This window comes from Nannospalax galili, unplaced genomic scaffold (genome assembly GCF_000622305.1).
Source record: "Nannospalax galili isolate Female #2095 unplaced genomic scaffold, S.galili_v1.0 scaffold239, whole genome shotgun sequence".
Taxonomy (NCBI): domain Eukaryota; kingdom Metazoa; phylum Chordata; class Mammalia; order Rodentia; family Spalacidae; genus Nannospalax; species Nannospalax galili.
In genome coordinates this window covers 495,988-500,807 of record NW_008343017.1, presented here as the reverse complement: position 1 = coordinate 500,807, position 4,820 = coordinate 495,988, and positions in this window count along the sequence as shown.

Below are 4,820 nucleotides of genomic sequence, written 5' to 3'. Positions count from 1 at the left end.
TCTCTCTCTCTCTCTCTCTCTCTCTCTCTCTCTCTCTCTCTCTCCATTCAGAACAGAGCATTCATCGCAGATATCTAAGGAACTTAAAAGCCAGCACTCTATTCTAATTCACTCTAGGTTTATCGTCCTACCAAGTTATTGCCCTAGTTGAGAATGGCAGAAGACCCCTGAGCAAGAACAAGCCTTAGCCTTACATCTAGCAAGTTCAAGGACCCGCTAAGCTGAAAAACGCGGTCTCATTTTCCTATTCCATTGTCCAGTTTGAAACAGTTCTATCCCAGGGTTATGAAGCTGAAAGAGTGGAGTACTGCGAACTGAGAAGCCAGATGAAGAGTCTTACCAGGCCCTGAGCAAGGTTTGAATTAAAAAGTTAAGTATATAGCATGTAGGAAGTCCCCAAGAACCAGTTGCCATGCAGCAAGACCTCCAATTCTAGGTGAGAAGGGAAGGCCTGTCCCACCTCGGAAACCCCACATTATCTACCCCTGCTTGTCTGCCCAAGGGGCCCTGACAACTCAGTCCTTGCCACCTTAGGTGAAAGCACTCTGGGGCTAGAGGTAGCTCCATGGTGGGTGTGCCTTGGTCTTTTTGGAGAAAAGCCCATATTTCACAAACTGTGCTCCAACCTGGACAAGAGCAAGCTGGTGGCATAGCAAATGCACAGAGAATAACAGAAAGGTGCTAGATGGGAGTGATTTAATCAGGCCTGGCCTCAGGGGCCTTCCTCCAGCCTTCTCAGTCTTAGAGGTCCCCAGGGAGCAAGTTCAAGAACCTAGGATATCTAGAAACCAGGCACTCCTGCCATTGTCCCTGCAGATTCTGGGAAGCTTGAGGGTCAAGATGCCCTTAACCACCCAGTGTTGCCTGCAGGAGTTGTGGCCAAAAGTGACCACTCCTGTGTTCCAGCAAAAATATTTAAGACAAGGCAAACCAGAAGTCTTGCAAATCCCTTTCCCAGCAGCTCAGACCTTGCTTTAGGCTCCAGGTCTCATGTGGCCAGTCAGAACCCTGTGGCTGGAGCCAACCTAGATGAGGCCTAAAGAGAAAGTTATGGGATTGCTCTCTAGACTCGCCCCAGCTCTTTCCTCCACCTCCATTGCCTGTCTCCCTTCTCTTTTTGGAAGCCTCTTACATACTGTTCTCTCTCAGACCTGGTTTGGACTGAGAAATGATTATATCATAGGACACACACCCTCTATGATGGCCCCCCCATCCCCCACCCAAAAAAAAAATGAAAAGAGGCCTTGGGTTCCTGACCTGGATCAGCTAGTAAAGGTGCTTGCTGAGAAACCCAGTGACCTGAATGTGATCCCTGGGACCCACAAAGCGAAAAGAGAGAACCAACTAGTGCAACCTTTACAAAGTTGTCCTCTGACCTCCATAGTTGTGCCATGGCCTATGTCTCCTTCAAATAAATGTAATTTTAAATTTTAAAAAGAGGTCTTTTTGACCATCTGCTAACTCAAATGCAGGTCCAAAGGCATGAACACACCCCTACAGAAAAAAAAAAATTGTCTCAGAGACAAAGAAGAGGAGGCAGGGTCTTCAAGGCATGCATCTGCGTCCCACTCTAAGCATATGCTCAGCAGTTTCTCTCTGAGCTCCCACATCCCTTCCTCAGGTTGCACCCACCCTACCCCACATTCACACCCTACCCCACATTCACACATACCCTAGTTTCACATTAAGCCACTAAAACAATTGTACCCAAGTGAAGACAAGCAGATTTGGAAGAGTTGTGAAAATGGAGGTTTCCTCTAAGTAAGTGTGAGAGGTGGTAACACTGACTCTACAGGAAATCTTCCCACCCTCTTCCCCAAGAATATGCACCCCTTAACGTAAATGTTGGTGATGGTGGAGAAGGTCTGGAAAAAGATGAGACAAGATGGTTTAATATGTGTGACTTTGGTACACCAGTGTACAGACAAGGGGAGAGGAAAGAAGGGGGTTCTGGGGTTAACTAAGACTATGAAAGTGCAGTATGTGTTTGCCTTCTACTGATTGCTCAAAGGCCTTCAGAAAACATTCTCTTATTACCTTAGTTTCGATCTTTTAATCTTTAAGAACAAGAGTGGGGTCCCCAGTATGATGATAATAATACACGGGCATTTTCCAGGCTTTCCAGGCACAGGCTCTGCTTGTCCCCCTTGTAGATCCATCTGGGCTGAAACTGACTGATAAAGACCAAGACAGAGGGACTAGCCCAGCCCCTACAGGAATGTAAAGAGCAAGGGAGGGTGCTAAACTCCCAGAAAGCAGGAAAAGATTCCCCAGGAGTCACTGAACATGGGGGGCAAGGAGGAGAAATGTGTGCAAGAAAGGCTTAGGCCTAGCCTTGGTAGAGGGAAATCCAGGAAGAACATCACTTAGGTGACTATGCACCTAAGTCAGGCCCTGCCCAAACATAGAAATTTCAAAGGCAAACATCAGCAGCATCAGGACAAGAAGCATAAACAGAAACAGGCATTCTCAGAAATGAAGTGCCCCCCCCCCGCATCCTCAGAGTACACCTCTTTCCCTTCTGTTACAGCACACTAAATACCACCTTACATCCACCCCTGCCAATGCCTCAATGCTGAGGTGACCACCAGCCGACTTTGATTTAGGCATTTGGAATGAGTAATTGAAAACAAAGTTAAGAATAGTTGGCCAGCAGGATAAGTTAGACTGCCTTAAACACGTGGTCAGGACACTCTGTGGGGGCAAGGCGATTGTAATGAACTTGGCTAACAGGGGAGGTGTAAAACGTTATGAGGCGACTATGGGGTGGAAAGAAACCATAGGGACAGGCAGAGGTGTTGCCTAGTGATCAGGCCTGGTTCAGCTTCAAGTTGTGTGACCTTAGACAAGTCGATGATCGGACTAGGACTTCAGTTTCCCCTCTCCAGAGTGCAAGGTGTCCAAACACTTGACAAGATAAAAAGAATATGCAAGATATTGACGGGATGGGTAGGAAAGAGGGCTGGGCTGTGATCAAACTTTCCCGGAACACGGAGCTAATATTTACCTCTTTTTACTTCTGGTCCCATGCTGGCGCCCCAAAACAACAAAGAGCACGAAATGGGATCTGTAAGAGGCCTGGAGCCCCAGGAGCAGGCGGGGGCAGATTTTGAGAAGCGCCTGGCCAGCGCCAGTTCTATCGAGGCAGCGTGGGCCTCTCCTGTAGACCGCACCTCCAGTCGCCCAGGTTGGTTTTGGTGCCCAAGAGCTGTGACACTGATGTGAGTGAGGCCTTGGCTATTCAACCGCCCCCTCACACTTTTTAAAAATAAAAGTCCGCGGGGGCAAAAGGTCTTTAATGATGTTTTTTTGTTTTCGCGAAATAAAAATCGTCTATTTTTATTTTAAACCAGCAGCGTGCCCACCTCTCAGTCCTTCCAGATGTTTGCAATAAAATCGCAGGTTTTGCCTTTGGGACTGGAAATAAAATTTAACGACCTTCACCCTGTAATTATTCTCTTAGCTCGCCCTTCATAAATTTATCTGCTTTCTATCGGCGTTGGGGCAAGAGGCGAGCAAAAGGGGGGAAAGCCCCGATTTTATATTCGTGGCTATAAAAAAGCGCCACCCGGTTTCCTCGCCTTCGGCCGCCGCAGCGTGGCCGGGCAGGCCGGGCCGACGGGCGGCAACATTGCTCTATTGTTCGCTGACTGGGTCTGCGCCGGAGCTCGGCCCCTCCACAAAGGGAGCCTTGTGTGGCCCTGCCCGCCGGGCCGCGCCCAGGAGGCGAGGAAATCCTGCTCCCACAGGCCCGGCTCCTCTTTCGCTCCTGGTTTGGTGCAGCTCAGCAGTACGACTTTTTTCTTCCCGGGCGCCAGCCGCCTGCGAGGACCTGCCAGCCTTCGCAGGAAGCGGAACTTCCGTCCTGGGCATTGCCCTTGGAGTGCGACTGAGGAACCTGCCTTTGACTCCCCTGGAGGTCCTTGCTGTATAGGGCAAGAACTCAAGGTAGCTTATCAACCCCTGAGAACCTATCTATAGTCAAGGGGGTTCGAGGCCATCAGCATGCACCCCAAAATAAATGTGTACGTATCAGCACCTACCATATACTTGTATATGAAGCTTGCAAGGTCCGTGTATACAGTGTCATGCTTAACTATATGTCTTGCAACACACACGTTTACACAGTATATATCCCTATACCCATCCGTGTGCTTTTCTAGAATCAAACATGACTGCAAAAAAGCACTTCGCTAGCTTAAACCGTCCCACATGCTGGCATGTGGGGAAATACCTTGCACTCTATATTCATCTGCCCTCAAGTCTGTAGAGAGCTGCCATTTTGCCTCTTGCATCTCTTGCATCATACTCCCCCTGGTTTCCTGAAGCTGTCCCATAACCCTCTCTCCTTCACTTACTCAGAAACAGGGTCACACTCAAGATCTAAGAGCCAGCTGACAAAAGCAATAAAAGAATTGAGGATCACCCCACTTCAAGGCCTCACCTCTTGAGAGTCACCCATTCCCCGCGGGGAAGACTCTTACTTTTAAAAGCAAGGCTCCAAGAGCCCCAAATGGTGAGCAGGCCTAGGAGAAACTGGAGGACCAGGAGGGAGCAGCAGGTTCTGCTTTGCCTTGTTTTTAAAAACACACACAGTGCCTTTCCAGCATTGTTGGGGTGGGGGTTGCAGAAAGCCAAATATAGAAGCCAGACCTGTCTGAGGCAGAGAATACTTTAGGGTTTTTTTCTGGTCCATGTACTCCGAGCTGTTCCAGGGTTCCCTCCTAAATGTGATTCCATCTCTTTCTTGCTTCTTGCTTTTTGAAAATGTTTGTTTGTTTCCTTGCTTTATGGAAAGGAAGAATTATCTAAAGCTTACT